This window comes from Tamandua tetradactyla, chromosome 19 (assembly GCF_023851605.1).
Source record: "Tamandua tetradactyla isolate mTamTet1 chromosome 19, mTamTet1.pri, whole genome shotgun sequence".
NCBI classification, from domain to species: domain Eukaryota; kingdom Metazoa; phylum Chordata; class Mammalia; order Pilosa; family Myrmecophagidae; genus Tamandua; species Tamandua tetradactyla.
The window spans coordinates 25,607,610-25,628,330 of NC_135345.1; the positions used below are offsets into that span (position 1 = coordinate 25,607,610).

Below are 20,721 nucleotides of genomic sequence, written 5' to 3' on the forward strand. Positions count from 1 at the left end.
AAGGTCTTTCCTGCTCCTTGGGTTGTTCTGCATTTGATGTTGTTGCAGTGATCTATGTGAGTTCTGCTGGCAGAGAGGGAGTTAGGGCTGGATCTCAGTTGGATCTGGAGCAAGAAGGGCTTGGCAGTCCCTCTTGAACTAAACATGAAGTTCATTTGCCATCTGAATGCTGGAGGCCAAATTCCTATGAAACCACTCCCAGGTGTTTCATGACGCCTGGAGTAGGGTGAGGCTGCATAAGGTGGGTGAGGTCTTGCAGAGTGTTTCCTTTGACTGCTGGCAAGACCAGGAGGGAACAGGCATATAGGTCACAAAGAATGGCTGTCAGCTTGGGCTCTTCCTGAGCCTTTAAACCAGCCTCCCTTCCACCTAGACTTTGAACTGGTTTGCCTATTTCCTTAGGGATTTTCCCTCCCGCCTGCCTCTCTCCTCATACTCATTCTATTTAATCATCACAGAAACCCCAAAATAAATACAACAGATGAGGAATCTTGGCTGTAGAGAGGTGACATGACTGCACAAGACCAGGGAGGTGATGACTGGCAGAACTGGGTCTCAAACTTTGGCCTTTTTTTCCAGAGTGTACTTTCAACAACCACACCATACCTCTGCATTTCAAACACAAGTTGAACCCCAGTTCTGCATTTGTCTAGCAGTTATCATAGTCTGTAATTATTTCACTTATTTATTTGCTTGCTGCTTGCCTTTTATCTTCTCTGGAGGACTGGGACCTCTTTGTCTGTTTGTAGTTTGGAACTGTTATGAACCCCAGAAAAGGCCATATTCTTTTAATCCATTCTTGTCAGGGCAAACCTGTTATAGGTGGAACCTTTTGATTATGTTGTTTCAATTGAGATATGACCCACCCAATTCAAAATGGTTCTTAATCCTTCACAGGAGCCCTTAAAGAGGCTAAAAACAACATGGAGAGAGAGAGAGTTTAGAGTAAAACCTCCCTGGAGATGCCAAGAGAGGACACAAAGGCACTCAGAGAGAAAGCCACTGAAATTAGAAGCTGAAAGCAATGAGACTCAGTAGCAAAGGAACAGCAGACACTGGCCTTGCTATCTGACAGAGGAAACCAAGATGCCAGCAGACTTTCTTTAGAGAAGATATTGTCCTGTTGATGCCTTAATTGGGACACTTTCACGGCCTTAGAACTGTACATCTGTAAACTAATAAATCCCCATTATAAAAGCCAATCCATTTCTGGGACATTGCATTCTGGCAGCTTTAGCAAACCTAAACCCTGGTTCATTGTCATGTCCCCAGGGTCCTGCTCAGTTTGGACAAAAAAAATCCTTAGTAACCACTGGCTGGTGCACCAGCTTTGTGAGGTTAGGAAATTTTGCCTACTCAATTTTCCTGCAGTGTCCTTGGTGCCTGATTAGTACCCACATAAGTAGTTAACATAAGAACTATGTTGTGAATGAATCAATGAATTGAAGGAATAAATTGTGGATTTGGGGGATATAAAGATGAAGAAGTAAAGTCTTTACCTTTAGAACCTCACATTTCAATGGCAGGGGGTGGGGGGCAGGCATCAGTGATGGATGCTGTAAGACAAGAGGACAACTGACCAGTGGGCCCCACATTGTCAGCCTCAGTTATTCACAGGCACTCTTCTGGAGGCTCCAGGTGTAGCAGAGAACCAGGCAGACAAAGACTTATCCTACATGGAGTCCACTAGAATCCTGTTTTACTGCCAGCTGAGTGCTGTTCATTGATGAGCTCCTCATGGCTTGTGAAAGGACCAGCATCACACCTCCTCCCCCACAGCCAGGTTGTTCATCAGTCAATCAGCAAAGACTTGCTCTGGCCTCCTGAAGATCAAGCCCTCTGCTGGAGGTCCACTCCAGATGGAGGGAAGGCCAGGACTACTCTCTCAAGAAGCTCAGCTATCAAAGAAATAAGAGACTTATGGACACAGAAAGAACACTGGAGGCTTGAAGTACCAGAGAATCAGAGTAGATGAGAAGTGACCAGGACTTAAGATGAGCTTGTCAGAGGCAGGAGAGTACCATGATTCAGACACCAGGAATCCAGTCCTGGCTTTGCCCCTCATTAGCTCAGTGGCCGAGGGAACTTTTCCCCATTTCTCTGAGCCTCAGCTGCTTTATCTTAAAAATGGGTGCAGTGATACCTCTTGGGCTCTAGTACAAATGAAATGTGACCTGTGTGTCGAGTGCTTCACACAATTCACTGTGTATGAGTTGCTCAGTGTTCAGAGACTCCGGGTTTCACTTTGAGCTGTGCTGGCCAGAGTGTCTTTGAAACTGGGCTATAAATCCTGTTTGCAGCAAAGGGTTTTTCTCTGCTCAAGTAGTCTGAGGAGACAGTGGACCACTGGGATGGGAGGTCTTTCTCATCCTCGGAATGTTTATTTACAAGTTCATTCACTCATCCTGTATACGTTTACAGCTAACCTAATCAGAAAATGCTGATTCATTAATTAATCATGTAATAACCAATTAAATTTTATGTCTCAAGTTTTATAAATAAGTCATATAGCAGCATAGCTTTGGGTTAGTTAATGTGCATGCTGGTGGAATGTTAACCAAAGGTATTTACTTCTTCTTCATCTGTGAGTAATATGCCCTTGGGAAGCTAATTCACTACAGGATACCAACTGTGTGCCAGGCACTGACCTGGGCATTGGGGCTTCTTCTCTAAAGGAGCTTGTTTTATGGAGAAGGAGATAGATATTCAACAGATAGATCTAAAAATGTGCAGTACAGTGTCACATGGTGAAAAGTGCTAAAGAAAAATTAGATAACAGAGGAGGAGAGAAAGTAAAGGGCATATTAGTAGAATGGTCAAGGAAAGCTTCTTGGAGGAGGTGACATTTGAGCAGTGACCTAAATCTGGGAAAGATGGGAGCCAGGTGGAGGCCCACCTTGTAGGGGTACATGTGGGGAGTAAAACAGATTATGTGCATGATAAAGTAATTATTCAACACAAGTTGGTGCCCTGAGATTCAATGGTGTTAGCACCTTCATTAGCCTTGGAGAAGGATGTGAGCTTTTCCAGGTACTCAAGATGTGAGCTTCTTGCATGAGACAAGTAAGAAAAATGGTGGAGTGAAATGATGGAGGCTTATGCATATCAGGAAGAAGATCTCCCTGGTCAGAGAGAATGCAAAATGCATAACACAAATGCAAAGCTATGTGATAGGAATGTGCTTGATATATTCAAGGAACAGCAAGAAAGTTGGTATTCAGGAGGGTTGGGAGATAGAGAAAGAGTGGCAGGTGTGGTTAGCAGACCCAAATCTTGTAATATGATTAGGCCATGGGAAAGATTTTGGGTTTGTTCTAAGTAGGAAAAGAGCCACTGGAGAGTTGTAGGTGGCAAAAGGCTCATTTCAACTGCAGTGTGGAAAGCAGGGTGGGTAGTAAATAAGGTGGAAGCAGGGAGGCCTGTTAGGAGGGATTGTAGTCGTCCCCATGGAGGTGGATGGGGATGAGGGCCAGGTGGTAGCAGTGGAGCAGGTGAGAGGTCAGATGTCAAATCAGGCTAACACCTGGAGCAGTCTGGAGGTGTGAGAGAGATTACATGGAGCCTGATGGGTCTGGGGGTGTAAATGGTCGGTTGGGGATAGTGTCATTTTATTAGTGATTCATGATTGAGGTGGAAAGGTTGGTTGTCCCAGATTACTGGGGTTGTGTAAATCCAAATCTTTGTCTCAGATGCTTGCACCTACTGTCTGAGCAATTCATTCTTGAAGACCCTGCTTGGAGCCCCTCTGCTTCTTGAGCCCCCCAAATAGATGACCCAAAGGCCCTGGGATACAGTTTGGTACTAGGTGTTTGGGTTCTCCTAAAGCATGGATAGGCTGGAGGACTTTCCTGTAGCTTCAGGCTCCCTTTCTGTAGGGTTTCTGCCTTCACTTCCACCCCCTTCCCTGACTGAGCCTGGAAAACCTTCTGCAGAGCAAGTGTGTTACAGTGAGTCGATCACTGTTTTGATTGCCTGTCTTCCTTCCTCATTCATTAGCCAAGCAGCACCAGCCCCACAATTGGGCACAGAGGTCCCTGTAGGGCCATGCAGCTTTGTTTTTAGTCAGTTTCACAAGTTGTAAAGGCAAATTTTGTGGTATCCCTGGGTTCTGGCAATGGTGGAAAGCCTGGTGTGCTATGTGCTTTTTCAGAGTTTTGGCCATCTTAGGGCAATTAGTGTCCCAGTGTACTTTCATGGTTAATATTGGCCTTGGATGATCAAATGTTCTGTTGTGATGAGGCAACTTATATAAAATACTTAATATAGCATCTGACAAATAATAGTCCCTCATAGACCATGGTGCATAGTTCCATTTTACAGTCTATCTTCACCTTCCCTTCTTTAGAATGGAACCTGGGGATGCTCACATCCTCAGAGGCTACTAATTAAGCACACAATTGAGCCCCAAGGCATGGACATTTGTTGACTAATTGCAATATGATATACATCATCTGATTTACTCCTTGTATGGATCTGTATTAGGTGGGCATTTTCATCCCCACTTTACATATGAAAAGCTGATAAATTCTGCAATGTGATAGTATACAAGATTAATGTACAAAAATCCATAATGTATCTGTACACAAGCAATGACCTATCTGAAGTGACAACTAAAGAAAAAATTCCACTCAGAAGAGTGATGAGAAGAATTAAGTATCTAGGAATAAGCTTAACCAGGGATGTCAAGGACTTATACACAGAAAATAACAAAAAAAATTGCTAAAAGAAATAAAAAGTGACCTAAATAGATGGAAAGATACTCCATGCTCATGAATAAGAAGGTTGAATAGTGTCAAGATGTCAATTCTACCCAAACTCATCTACAGATTCAATGCAATTCCAATAAAAATCCCAACAACCTACTTTGAAGACTTGGAAAAACTGGTTATCAAATTTATATGGAAGGTAGGAGACCTTGAATAGCTAAAGATATCCTAAAAAAGAAGAGCGAACAGGGAGGTCTATCACTTCCTGACTTAAAGCATACTATAAAGCCACAGTGGTCAAAATAGCATGGTACTGTCCTAAAGACAGAAGGACTGACTAGTTGAATAAAATTGAGGGTGCAGAGATTGACCGCCAAATTTATGGACATTTTGATAAGGCTGAGAAATCCACTGAATTGAGACAGAATAGTCTTTTCAATAAATGGGCATGGGAGAAATGGATTTCAGTAGCTAAAAAGAATGAAAGAGGACCCCTACCTTACACCCTATATAAAAATTAATCAAAATGTATCAAAGACCTAAATGTAAGAGCCAGTACCATAGAACTTCTTGAAAAAAATGTAGGGAAACATTGTTAAGATCTAATAATAGGAGGAAGCTTCTTAAACTTTATACCTAAAACACAAGCTGTGAAAGAAAAAATAGACAAGTGGAACTACTTAAGATCAAGTCCTTTGTGCCTCTAATGACTTCATTAAGAAGGTAAAGAGGCAGCCAACTCATTGGGAGAAAATATTTGGAAACCACATATCAGATAAAGGGTTGATATCCTGTGTACATAAATTATACAGCTCACCAACAAAAGAACAAACAACCTAATTATAAAATGGGCAAAGGAAATGAATAGCACTTTTCTGAAGACATATACAGATGGCTAAAAAGCACATGAAGAGCTGCTCATCTTCATCGGCTATAAGAGAAATGCAAATTAAGGTAACAATGAGATATCACCTCACGCCTATAAGAATCACTGCTATTAAACAAACGAATCTGTAAATGTTGAAAAGGATGCAGAGATATTAGAACATTTATTCACTGTTGGTGAGAACGTAAAATGATTCAGCTGCTGTGGAAATAAGTTTGCAGTTTCTCAGAAAACTTAAAATTGAGTAGCTCTATGACCCAGGATACCAATACTAGGTATATACCCAGAAGAATTGAGGACAGTGACATGAATGAGACATTTGCGCACCAATGGTCATAGTGGCACTACTTACAATTGCCAAGAGATGGAAACAATCCAGGTACCCATCAACAGATGAGTGAATAAATAACATATATATATATATATATATATGATGGAATATTACGCAGTATTTAGACAAAATGATGTCCCAAAACATGTGATAATGTGTATGAACCTTGAGGACATAATGCTGAGTGAAATAAGCCAGACATAAAATGACAGACACTGTATGATTCCATTATTATGATTCTGATAAAGCTGCCAGTATTTGGGTGCTGTCAGAAGGAAAAATATGAGTTCAGGGTATAGCAGCTCATGAAAAACTCTAGGAACTGTTCTGCAGCTGCTTATTGAAGTGTGCTTTGAAAATTATTGCTTTTTTTCTTTCTTTTCTTTGTAAATTTTTTGTCATATTTTACAAGTAAAAAACAGTAAAGAAAAGCTATAGGCAGTTATAATAATAATATTAGATAAAATAAATTCCTGAAATCAAAAAACAAAACAAAACAAAGGAACAGTCCTAGAATGTATGTAAACATAACAAGAAATATATGGAAAAGAGGAGCAAAATTTACTAACAGGCAAAGAACTCTATCTCAGCATAAAACCATATAAAAAGATAAATTCCAAAGAGATCTAAGATTTTATTATTCAAAATAAGATCATAAAAATGCTTGATGAAAATATGGTAAAATTTTTTCTAATTTAAAAGTACCACTAACATCATTAACAAAGATAAATAACCATAGATAGAGGGCTATTCTCCCTCATGGAGATGAGTCCCTAGAAATTGATAAGAAAAAGATCAAAGTTCAATAGAAAACATGGGCAAAAAACAAACAAACAAACCAACCTCAACAACAGCAATAACTAAAAACCAAGTACTTTAGAGCAAAGGAAATACAGAGATTTCCTAAATATAGGAAAATACATTTAACCATATTGTAGTAAGAAGAGTCTAAATAAAATGACACTTGATTGTCATTTTCATCTATCAAATTGGCAAAATATCAAAAGTTGGATAAAAGGATCTAATAGCATGTCTGTGAGGAAAAATGCACAGTCATACACTGCTGTTCAGAAGGTATTTCAGCCCCGGGGGTGCATTTGGGAATAAAATGCTTGCGTCCTTTGATTCACCTCTTCTACATCTGGGAATGAATTCTGAAGATATTTACTTATGAGTAGAATGGCACACATACAAGGACATTTATTGTGGCACTATCTAAATTTCAAAAGACTGGAAAAAACAAAACTGTCAAGTAGAGTCTGGTTAAATAAATGATGCCTCATTCATACAATTTAATGCAACCTGCCTGAAATAAAGAACAATGGCCCAGTTTATGTAATAATATGAGAAGTTTTCCAAATATATTGATAAGTGAAAAAGCAAGGGACAGAGAAATATCTTTTGGAAAATGGGAGAAATAAGAATATATATTCACATTTGCCATGGTTAGGTTCATGTGTCAACTTGGCCAGGTGGTGGTACCCATTTGTCTGGTTGGGCAAGTGTTGTCCTGCCTGTCACTGTGAGGACATTTCATAGAATTAGATCATGATCACATCAGCTGCATCCACAGCTGATTCCATTTGTAATCAGCCAAGGGGAGTGTCTACTGCAATGAGTGATGCTCAATCTAATCACTGGAAGTCTTTTAAGGAGGGTTCAGAAGAGACAGGCTCTCTTCCTGCTTCAGTTGGCAAGCCTCTTCTGTGGAGTTTGTCCAGACCATCCATCAGAGTCATCAGCTTCACAGACTGCCCTATGGATTTTGGACTCTACATTCCCATGGTTACGTGAGACACCTTTATATATTTTATATTTATGGATATTTTCTGTTGATGTTGTTTCTCTAGAGAACCCTAATAATATAGCTTAGTACCAGAAGTGGTTCTTAAGACACAGGATCTTAAAAATGGGTTTTTATGAATGGTTTTCTACTCTGACTGGACTCAAAGGCACTAAGAACTCTGATTCCTATAATCAGAATGATACTACCAATCCATGGGGTGGTTGGCAAAAGAGATAGTTAAAATATCACCATTTGATTCTTCTAATGTGTCTCTTGTACAAAGCCAGGCTCTGGGGGAGAGAGTTTCTTACACCTTTATGGAGTTTTGTGGAAATAGAAGGTATAGAGATATTGGCTGGTTGTTGTTAGGTCCACTGTACACATTAATGAGTAAAAGGGATGGGCTTAAGGCTTCAAATGAGAGGCTTAAGTGTCATCTGACAGATGTAAACATTTCTCTGAGTGTCCTGAAGGAAAATCTTATTTTCCCTAGCCGTAGACTGGAAATCTCCAAAAATCAGATTCAGAATCTTGTTATTAGAGTAGCAACTTTACAGCATAAACTGAAATCTCAATTTTGCATGGTGTCTGCCATTAAATTGAGGGCATTGATTGGAAAGGAATGGGACCCTGAAAAATGGGATGGCGACATATGGTTTGATAATGATGTCAGTGGAGAGGTTGAAACCCTAGGTCATGCTGAGTCTTCTCTAGATAACCCTGTAACGGTCTGCCCTGAGGACATAGTTGCCCCATCTCCAGCCTGCTTTGAAGAGTTGGCCACCCAACCTCCACCTGAAGGGATTAACCCTAGAGTGATTAATCTTGTTTCACCAGATGAGACTGCAAATGAATGTCCTGAAGCAAATGATTTGGAAGATACTTCTAATTTCTTTCATGAGCCACCCCAACCACCTCTCATTTATTCCAGACCTATAACTAGATTAAAGTCCCAACAGACCCCAAAGGGTAAGGTACTAAGTATCATCCATGAGGAAGTATACTATACTCCAAAAGAACTGTGTGAGGTTTCCAGTTTATTTAGGCAGAAATCAGGGAAATATGTGTGGCAATGAATTCTAAGGGTGTAAGATAATGGTGTGAGAAATATAGAGCTGTATCAGGCTCAATTTATTGATATGGGCCCACAAAGCAGAGATTCTGCATTCAGTGTTATAGGTAGAGGGGTTAGAAAAGGTATTAACAGTTTGTTTGGATGGTTGGCTGAAACATGGATCAAAAGGTGGTTGGCATTACCTGAGGTTGAAATGCCAGAATGCCCTGGTATAATGTAGATGAGGCGATCCAGAGGCATAGAGAGACTGGAATGTTAGAGTGAATTTATCATGCAAAGCCTACTCTTACACCCCAGGAATGTCCGGAGGATGCACCTTTTACCAGAAATGTGAGAAATAAATTTGTGAGACTAGTGCCATCATCCCTGAAGAGCTCTGTTGCACTTCTCTGTAGGTCAGATGTTACTGTGGGAACTGCTGGTACTGAGCTGGAATCCTTAAAGACGATGGGAATGATCAAATCCCAAGTTGGCAGAAGCCAGGTGGCAGCACTTAATCACCAAAGATAAGGTGGACGTGGGTATCATAATAGACAGCAGACTCAAGGCAGGCATCAAAATTATATGACTCACAGAGATTTGTGGCATTGGCTAGTAAATCAGGGGTACCTAGAAGTACAATAGAAGGGCAGTCTACTAAATTCTTGTTTGAGCTGTATAAACAAAAGAGTTCTAGGTCAAATGAACAGAAGTCTAACTTGAATTACAAAAACACAGAGTCATGGCCCCTTAATCAATTTCCAGACTTGAGACAGTTTGCAGATCCAGAGTCTCTTGAATGAGGGAGAGGCCAGGTCCCCTTGGGGGACGACCCTGTTATACTGCCACAAATTTATATTGTCACTATCACTCCAAGCCTTCCTCAAGGAGACTGACAGCTTTTAACAGGATAACTGTGCACTGGGGAAAAGAAAATGATCAGATATTTGGGGGATTGTTAGACATTGGTTCAGAAGTGACTTTAATTCCAGGGAACCCAAAACGTCACTTTGGTCCACCAGTCAGAGTGGGGACTTATGGAGGTCAGGTGATCTATGGAGTCTTAGCTCAGATCCATCTCACAGTGGGTCCAGTGGATCCCCGGACCCATTCTGTAGTTATTTCCCCAATTCCAGATGCATAAGTGGAATAGACATACTGAGCAACTGGCAGAACCCCCATATTAGCTCTTTTTTTTTTTTTTACTTGTAATTTGGGAAGTTTTATTTATTTAAAAGAGGGTTCTCCTTTCAAGGGAACTTTTCTACAAGACCAAGCAAATTATGTACTTCTCTTTGGTAAATTACAATTCACATTGGCACAATAAACACATGGTAACTAATCTATTTTGTTCTAGGCCAATTATAGAAAATGAATTTTCACAAATCCAGTTGAGCCTTTTCTAAAAGCTTAAGGTCTAAACTACCAGTTATAAAAATGAAAACCAGTTAGGATTCTAAATATAAACAGATTATTTACACGAGTTTATAAAAATAGATTTCAGTTTAGGAAAAGTTAACAATATTGTTTAAACAACTAGTAATTTCCACTTCATTTCATTAGGCAAAATGAATTCCTTAATTTTCAAGGATGACCCTGTTTTCTTAGTTAGCAATATCAATTTAGGCCTTAAAGGAAAAAATTTTAAGAAATCAGTCGATCTGTTTCCAACTAGGTAAGTTATTAACTAAAGTTCTTGCTGCCACAATTATACTACTACAGTATTATTAATTTGCTTTCTAAGAAAGCTTTTCTTTGAAAACATAAAAACTGTCATTGGTCTTGGAAAAACTTACCAGCCATTGTATCAGAACATTACTTGACTAGCAGATAATGTCACTTGATCTAACACATCTGGAACTCACTGATAAACTTATATAAAAATGTTAAAATCTGAAACAAAGAAACTGGACATTTGTTAGTAAAATACCAGAAAAAATTTTTTAAGAGGGCTATTTTGTTCTTCTCACAATTAGGCAAAACAGCTTTGTTAGGGCAGTTCTCCCCTAAGTGAGTCTTACAAAACAGTGGTCCCAAATGCACTGGAGTAAAATGTGAAAAATAAGGACAATGTAGTGTTTTTTTCCAAAAAGGTACATTTATTTCTTTTAAAGGACTAATTTTTATTATGAGGTCGTCCTTTTATGAAAAAAAAGTGGTAATACAGTGATTAATTTCAGATCACTTGGCAAAATAAATTGGCAACACTGTCCCAAAAGTTTTGAAAATATTACTGATCCATGAAATCCAAGTCTAGGAACCACTGCCGTGTGAAAGATAGTTGTGCAGGTTGTTAACAACTGTTAAATGGAAATAAGCTTCTGTGGTCATTTGGAAATGAGAGAATTTCTCGTGACCTTTAGGTCATGTGAATTAATGGCAAGCATGCCACAGTTCCCAAACTTTGACCATTGTACATACTCAGACCCACTGTTAACTGGAAAAACAGAAATTTGAAGTGAAGAATTAATATTTTGATAATCAGTTTTCTTCAAATGACATTAAACATTAGCATTTCAACAGAGTCTGGCCTAGGACTTAGCTGAAGGTAAGGAAATGGTATCATCAGCAACATTATCGATATTAAACTTTTAATATCAAACACATTTTTATATATTGTTACTAATTTATATAATTATAAAACAAAGTTCAAAAGCTCCATAAAATCATTAAGGTAAAAACCCTTACCGAACATTATATAAATTTCAGATGTTACCAGACTTGATTTCAGGAAAAGTCACTGGTTTTTGATACAAATTATCTACGAAACAATGTGGTATAAATGGCATTTGAATTTTACAGTAACGTGACTACAATTTGCACATCGCATTTCATAGGTATCAGATCTCTAAAGCTCATTTCCATTCACACATTTCTGTTGTTGAAGCCTGGTTCTTCTTAAAGATTCTAGCTGCTTTGCTCTTAGCCATCGTTCTCTTGACAGTGTGGTCTGACCGGCACTGAGAGACAGAAACCGAGCTACAACAAGCAACTGGTGGCGATCATCAGCAGTGATACTCTGGGGATCATTCTTGCGCATTTCCGCAAAGTCATCTTCGACGGCCTTGGTTATCTCATCAGATATGCTGTAATCCAGGAATCTCAAAAGGGTTAAATAAATGCGGAATTTATTCAGTACAGAAGGCAGCACCGCTGAGAGAAGGCTATTCATGTACTCCTCCATGTTTGGTGGAATTATCTGTGGTTGTAAGTGAATCTGGCAGTCTGCCGGGAGGAGTGATCTCCCTTCAGAAGTAATAAAAACATTAATATTGCAAGGGAATTCCATCTGGTGGTAATTGAAGTCATAATCCACCTTCTGCCAAGTTATCAGGTTGCTCAGGGCAGTCGCATTATGAACACCTGGGGTGTCGAGCTGCCCCTGCTCCAGAAGAGTTTCATCAATTACAAGAGAAGTATTATTGGGCAGCTGGAGGAGTCCGCTAACCAAGCGATTGGCTGTATAGTCTTTGTGGGGAATGAATTTCAAATGGTTCATGTTCTCTATAGTCATCTGCAGACGAAAAGATGCTGGAACAAGATGCTGAATAATTCGATATAAGTGTTCTGTAAAGGTGCTATTCCGTGGGCAACCACTCAAGTTAACGGTAGATTTTCCTAGGGGAAGAACATCTCTTCTTGTATATACTGTAGAGATGAGATGTAATATAAGATATTCCGCAGCCAAACCATCTCCGAAAAGGGCATGAGTGAGGAACCCAAGCAGTTCTGCTCTGACTGGAGACAATTCAGACATGAAACCTGAAACAAAGGTTTTGCTGTCTTCTTTGTTAAGGCAAGCAGGCAGTAACGGATTGATGTGCTATAACTTCTGGGCTAAAATCACATGAATTCTTGGCACTAATGAAGCAGGAGGACTGTGCACTCTCTGTTCTTCTGCTGTGTCTGTGCATTTCATCGGATCTAGCAGTGAAGAGGCGTCCCTTTCATCATTATTCAGTATACTCAGCACAGGATCAACAGACAGTATGCCATACAACTCAAGAACATCATTCATTTACTTTGAAACAATCCCAATCTTCATATACCTTTACAAGGCACGCAGGACCTTTCTCTCCTGGCAGCGGAAAATTCAGATCAAAAGGATAAGAGAGGTTCAGGGAGTTCAGTTGTTGTCCAGTGCAAGCTTCAGTCTCTAAACGTTTTGGCTCTCCAGACCACTGAAGACCTCCACCATTTCCTGCTTGTCTGGTGCCTGTATGTTGGTCTTTTTGCTTGTTGGGCTGTAGGTCCGTATCTTCATCATCTTCATAACTCCTCTTGTGACGACTGGGAGTATAGGATGTCGAGGGACTGACTCGAACTTGGTTTGCGTTAACATAGGCTTCTTTTACCCATGTAGATTCTCCAAGCACTGGTACACAATAGAAAGTCTCTCTTTCCAAAGTGGTAGCTCGTGGAGAGTTTAAATCAACTTCTTGTTGAGGCCCACATTCTGCTACATCTCTATATTTTCCAAAATGAAGGACGCGTGCTTTTGTATTTTGATTAACCGTTTCATAAACTCCCATGTAAAACTCAGGGTCAAACATATCCCATTTAGGAGCATAATTTCCTTCAATTTTTCCTTAAAATACTCAATTACTTTTTTTTCCCCAATCAGGATTAACTTCATTTTGAGCGAAGAAGCCTTGCACGATCCCGAGCGGCTGGCTGAGCCAATCCTCCCCACAGGGCATCTCGGCGAGGGGCCGGGGCCGGCGCGGCGCGGCCGGGTGTCCGGCGCCCCTTCTCCGGCTCCTCCTCCGGGGCTCGGCCGCTCCTAGCCCGCACCCTCCCACGTAGCGCCAGCCGCTGCGCGCGGACCGCCGGGCCTCCCGGTGATTCGGGCAGTGGCGGCTGCAGCGGCGGACACTGATGAACCACTGGCGACCGGCAGGCGCGACGCGCACGGCCCCCAGCCTTCACTTCGCACAATGGCGGGAAACAGCCACCGCCGACCGCGCCGCTTGCAACCTGGGTCCATATTAGCTCTTTAACTCATGGAGTGAGGGCTATTATGGTGGGAAAGGCCAAGCGGAAGCCACTAGAGCTGCCCCTACCTAACAAAATAGTAAATCAGAAGCAGTACCGGATTCCTGGAGGGATTGCAGAGATTACTGCCACTCTTAAGGACTTGAAGGAAGCAGAGGTAGTGATTCCCACCACATCCCCATTCAACTCTCCTATTTGGTCTGTGCAGAAAACAGATGGGTCTTGGAGGATGACAGTGGATTATCGTAAACTCAACCAGGTGGTAACTCCAATTGCAGCTCCATTCTGGATGTGGTATCATTGCTTGAGCAAATCAATACATCCCCTTGTACCTGGTATGCAGCTATTGATCTGGCAAATGCTTTTTTCTCAATAGCTGTTAGTAAGAACCATCAGAAACAGTTTGCTTTCAGCTGGCAAAGTCAGCAATATACTTTCACTGTCCTACCTCAGGGGGATATCAACTCTCCAGCCCTATGTCATAATCTTGTCCGCAGGGAACTTGATCATTTCTCCCTCCCACAAGACATCACACGGGTCCATTACATTGATGGTATCATGTTGATTGGACCTAGTGAGCAAGAAGTAGCAACTACTCCAGACTTACTGGTAAGGCATTTGTGTGTCAGAGGATGGGAGATAAATCCAACAAAAATACAGGGGCCTTCCACCTCAGTGAAATGCCTAGGTATCCAGTGGTGTGGGGCATGTTGAGATATCCCTTCTAAGGTGAAGGATAAGTTGCTGCATCTGGCCCCTCCTATGACCAAAAAAAGAGGCACAACATCTAGTTGGTCTCTTTGGATTTGGGTGACAACATATTCCTCATTTGGGTGTGCTACTCCGGCCCTTTTATCAACTGACCAGAAAAGCTGCTAATTTTGAGTGGGAACCTGAACAATAGGAGGCTCTGTGACAGGTCCAGGTTGCTGTACAAGCTGCTCTGCCACTTGGGCAGTATGATCCAGCAGATCCAATGGCGCTGGAAGTGTCAGTGGCAAATAGAGATGCTGTCTGGAGCCTTTGGCAGGCCTATATAGGAGAATCACAATGCAGACCCTTAGGATTTTGGAGCAAAGCTTTACCATCTGCTGCAGATAACTACTCTCCTTTTGAGAAACAGCTTTTGGCCTGCTATTGGGCCTTAGGAGAGACTGAATGCTTAACCATGGGCCACCAAGTTACCATGAGACCTGAGTTGCCTATCATGGAGCTTGGTGTTGTCTGACCCACCAAGCCATAAAGTTGGGTGTGTGCAGTAGCACTCTATTGTAAAATGGAAATGGTATATATGAGATAGGGCCAGAGTAGGTCCTGAAGACACAAGTAAGTAACAAGAGGAAGTGACCCAAATGCCCATGGTCCACTCCTGCCACATTACCTTCTCTTTCCCAGACTAGAGCTATGGCCTCTTGGGGAGGAAAAGAAAATTCAGGCCTGGTTTACAGATGGTTCAGCATGATATGCAGGTACCACCCAAAAGTGGACAGCTGCAGCACTAGAATCCCTTTCTGGGGTGTCCTTGAAGGACAGTGGTAAAGGAAAATTTTCCCAGTGGGCAGAACTTCAAGCAGTGCACCTGTTTGTTCATTTTGCTTGGAAAGAGAACTGGCCAGATGTGCGTTTGTATACTGACTCATTGACTGTCGCTAATGGTTTGGCTGTATGGTTAGGGACTTGGAAAAGACCATAATTGAAAAATTGGTGACAAGGAAGTCTGGGAAGAGGTATGTCAATTGACACTTGTGAATGGGCTAAAAACATGAAGGTATTTGTGTCCCATGTGAATGTGCACCAGAGGGTAAATCCAGCAGAGGAAGGTTTTAATAATCAAGTGGATAAGATGACCTGTTCTGTGGATACCAGTCAGCCTATTTCCTCAACAACTCCTGTCATTGCCCAATGGGCTCATGAACAAAGTGACCATGGTGGTAGTGATGGAGGTTATGCATGAACTCAGCAAGATGGACTTCCACTCACCAAGGCTGACCTGGCTACAGCCACTGCTGGGTGCCCAATCTGCCAGCAGAAGGGACCCACACTCAGCCCCTGATATGGCACCATTCCCCGAGGTGACCAACTGGCTACATAGTGGCAGGTTGATTACACTGGACCACTCCCTTCTTGGAAGGGGCAGTGATTTATTCTAACTGGAATAGATACATACTCTTGATATGGGTTTGTTTTCCCTGCACTCAATGCTTATGCCAAAACTACCATCGTGGACTTACAGAATGCCTTATCCATAGTCATGGTATTCCACATAGCCTTGCTCCTGATCAAGGAACACATTTCATGGCAAATGAAGTGAAGGACACATGCTCATGGAATTCTCTGGTTTTACCATGTTCCCCATCACCTGGAGGCAGCTGGATTGATAGAATAGTGGAATGGCCTTTTGAAAATTCAATTACAGTGCCAACTGGGTGGCAATACCTTGAAAGGCTGAGGTAATGTTCTCCAGGAAGCTGAGTATGCTCTGAATCAGCGTCTACAGTATGGTGCTGTTTCTCCCATAGCCAGGATCCAGGGGTCCAGGAACCAAGGGGTTTCCACCTTGGAAAGTGGCACCACTTCCCAAGGGAGTGGCACCACTCACTATTACCCCTAGTGATCCACCAGGAAAATTTTTGCTTCCTGTCCCTGTGACCTTGAGCTCTGCTGGTTTATAGGTTTTAGTTCCAAAAGGGGGAGTGCTTCCACCAGGAGGAACAACAATGATTCCATTGAACTGGAATCTAAGATTGCCACCTGGTCACTTTGAGCTACTCATGTCCCTGGATGAACAGGCCGAGAAGGGGATTACATTGCTCTCTGGGGTGACTGACCCTGACTATCAGGGGAAATAGGACTGCAACTACACAATAGAGGTAGAGAAGAGTTTTCCTGGAATATAGGAGATCCTCTAGGGTGTCTTTTAGCACTACCATGCTCTGTAATTAAAATCAATGGAAAACTGCAACAACCCAATCCAGGCAGGACTACCAATGGCTCTGAAACTTCAGGAATGAGGTTTGGGTCACCCCACCAGGCAAAGAACCACAGCCAACTAAAGTGTTTGCTGAGGGTAAAGGGAACATGGAATGGGTAGTGGAAGAAAGTAGTGATAAATATAAACTATGACTGCGTGATCAGTTACAGAAATGAGGACTGTAATACTGTTTTGTTCATGTTATTGTATTTAAGTTGTAAGGTATCAAGTTTAAGAATGAATATTCCCCAAGAATTTTCACCCTATTCTGGGGAGATTTAATGTGTTTTCAGTTGTATGCAGGACAGTTAAGAATGGTGTAAGGTGATGTAAATAGCTATCAAGTTGACAAGGGGTGGACTGTCATGGTTAGGTTCATGTGTCAACTTGGCTAGGTGGTGGTATCCGTTTGTCTCGTTGTGCAAGTGCTGGCCTGTCTGTTGCTATGAGTACTTTTCACAGATTAAATCATGATCATGTCAGCTGTATCCACAGCTGATTCCATCTGAAGTCAGTTAGAAGGGGAGTGTCTTCTCCAATGAGTGATGCTTAATCTAAGGAATGGAAGGCTTTTAAGGAGGATTCAGAAGAGACAGTCTCATCTTCCTGCTTCAGCCAGTAAGCCTGTTCTGTGGGGTTCGTTAGAGTAGTCAGCTTCACAGACTGCCCTATGGATTTTGTACTCTATGTTCCTACAGTTATGTGTGACACTTTTATACACTTTATATTTATGAATATTTCCTGTTGATTCTGTTTCTCTAGAGAATCCTAACTAATACAACATTGGTAAGTATGTATCTATATAAATATATACAGAGAGAAAGAGTGAGAGAGAAAGAGGGAAAGAGAGAGAGAGAAAGAGAAAAGGAGAGAGAGAGAAATTCTGGAAGGATACATGAGAAACTAAGAAGAATGTTTTTTTCACAGGGGAGGAGGGGTCAGGAAATTGGGTAGTAGGTGGATGGGGACAGGTGTGGGTGGGAGACTTTTCAATGTCTAACTTTACACATAATTTAATCATGTGCATATATTACTATCCAAAAGTAAATAATTTTCAAATAAAAAATACAGCCATTGCGAAATCAAGCAAAGTTCATGCTTGTAAACATACAAAATTAATAATTGTCTTAAAAGTTAATATTTCTAGCTTAAGCAAACATTAAAGCTGGAATATAATAGAAATACATTCTATAAGCAGGGGGGTCAGTTTAACTGAAGCCATCATCTCCTTAACACCATTCTTGGGTACATTTCATCTACTACCAGCTCTTTTCATCTGAATGAGGAAGAATGAAAAGAGCTGGTAGTAGATGAAATGTACCCAACACCCCCTAATATGTGTGTTGACCAAGGAGAAACGCTGAATGAACTCACATTCTCTTAACAGGGGGACCCATTAACCAAATTTTTACTTCATTTGTGTCATGTAAAATGGCAAAGTTTCTAAGAATATCTGAGAAAGTCTTTGCTGTAAATATGTTGAAGTCATGTTTCAGGATTGGGAACATAGTACTATAAGAAGAATGACTGAGAAAAAAGTGTTTGAGTGTGTTCAATCCACCTAAGCCTTTTTAAAATTGGTAAAGTCAAGGGAGATGCTATATTACAAGGCCCAAGCTCACATTATCCATGGGTAGAATTTGAGATATTTTAGACACATTCACGGCAAACCCCAGTTTATCATTTAGCAAACTAGGTCCCAGCTGCAATGCTTGTGACTGAATGGCAAGACATTTACCCAGGTGAACAGGAAGCACTAACTCTCAAGGTCTTCTGGGTTAAAAAAAATATCCCTTTTAAGAAAGGCACTTAAGACTTGCAAGGTTAAATGTTCCAGGCAGTCTTGTCTAGCTCCAGCACTCAACAGCTGTGGAACTTCTGGACAAGTTGTTTGGCCTCTCGAGTTTCAGTTTCCTCAGCTGGTTGATGAGAATATAACAGTATTCCTTGTGTTTTTATGGAATTAAATGAGATGAGATCTATGAAGTACTTAGCACAGTGCATAGTAACTATTCATTAAAGCTAGTTAGTAGGTAGTATTATCAATGGTAGAAAAAAAATGAATAGAGAAAATTCTGCCAAATAATCACCAAAATTCCAAAAAGGATTATTAAGCAGGTGATTTGTGGCACTTAGAAAGGAAAGTGATGATTGCTCAAAGGCACCACTGCTTGATTTAGGAACAATAACCAGATGGTTTGGCTGAGCATGGAAAGCAGTAATCACCCATTTAACCTACATTTGATATTTGTGTCCTAGGAATAACAGAATTTAGAGGAATTTACACCCATTTAAAAAGTTAATGAGGGGTGACATCATCAACCGCGACTATGTAAATAGCTATTGAAAACCTCTCCCCAGAGATTCAACAGTAAAAAAAGGACAATTCTCACTTGTTCAGAACTTTGGAGAAAGGTATAGACTAGAGAAGGAGCCCACAAACACTGAATCAAAGACATAGACAAATGTCAGATAGGGAACTTCCGGCTTGGAAAGTCTGGTCAGCTCCCCTCCCTCTCACTCAGTCCCACACAGCTCAGGAAGTGCAGAAGCAGCAGCTGGGATACCACCCACCTCACACCATGGGCACATATTATCTCTCACAGCAGTGACAAAGATCCCCACCTATATCCAGACACAGAGACCCACAGCAGGACTCAAGCTGTCAATGGGGGGGGGGGGGGGGCCAAGTACAAAAGGGCAGCAAGGAGGAATTTTCAGAATGGAGGAATAGGGAGGGAATCACAAAATCTTTCCTAAAAACAGCAAAGTAGCCAGGCAGAAAATACCCAAATCAACTGTTTGGGGACAGAACAGGGAAGGACAGTTCAAGACCCAGGTCAGCGAGGGATGGAGAGTTTGAGAAAATGTGGACAGAGAATGTGTTTCCAGCCCTGGGTCCTGGTGCCCATCCCCATCTTTGAGGGAGACAGCAGTTGGAGGTCTGATCCTTGCTTGTTGTTCTAGTTTACTAGCTGCCAGAATGCAATATACCAGAAACAGAATGGCTTTTTAAAAAGGGGAATTTAATAAATTGTTAGTTCACAGTTCTAAGGCTGAGAAAATGTCCCAATTAAAGGAAGTCTATAGAAACGTCCAATCAAAGGCATCCAGGGAGAGATACCTTGGTTCAAGAAGGCCGATGAAGTTCAGGGTTTCTCTCTCAAATGAAATGGCACATGGCAAACACAGCCAAGGTTTCTCTCTCAGCTGGAAGGGCACATGGCGAACATGGCATCATCTGCTAGCTTTCTCTCCTGGCTTCTGGTTTCATGAAGCTCCCCGGGAAGCGTTTTCCTTCTTCATCTCCGAAGGTCACTGGCTGGTGGACTCTGCTTCTCATGGCTATGTCGTTCTGCTCTGCTCTCTCTGAATCTCCCATTCTCCAAAATGTTTCCTCTTTTATAGGACTCCAGTAAACCAGTCAAGACTCACCCAAATGAGTGGAGACATGCCACCACCTAATCCAGCTTAACAACCACTCTTGCCTAAATCACATCATCCAGGTAGATGATCTGATTACAGTTTCAAACATACAGTATTGAATAGGGATCGTTCTACCTTTATGAAATGGGATTTTGATTAAAACATAGTTTTTCTATGGGGCATACATCCTTTCAAACCAGCACACTTGGAGAAGGCTGCAGACTGGGGCAGCTGGGAGAATCCTCTGCCTGGGGGACACAGACCCACATTGAGCCAGATTTTGGCTGATAAAGTCAGTACAGGAACCCCACAGTTTCAGCCTCTACCCCCTCAGAGCCAGACACTGCCTAGTTTCCAGGGGGCAAACATCTTCTGAGGACAATTAAGTCACTGAACAGTGCCATATTCTGGGCAGGGAAGAAAGTGCAGGAGAAAATCACAGGGCTTTTCAGAGCCTCTCCAGACCTCATACCAGACTCATTGGTGCTAGTTTACATCTCCTGCATGGGGCCCTAGATATGTTCTGACTGAGAAGTATGGCTGAACCAACTGTCAAAGCAGTTTCC

At 41.6% G+C, this 20,721-nt stretch overlaps 1 pseudogene; it reads right to left on the minus strand.

Annotated features, from left to right (window-relative positions):
- Positions 1-11,038: 11,038 nt before the first annotated feature.
- On the minus strand, positions 11,039-13,532 carry LOC143663521 (mini-chromosome maintenance complex-binding protein pseudogene; annotated as a pseudogene).
- Positions 13,533-20,721: the final 7,189 nt, after the last annotated feature.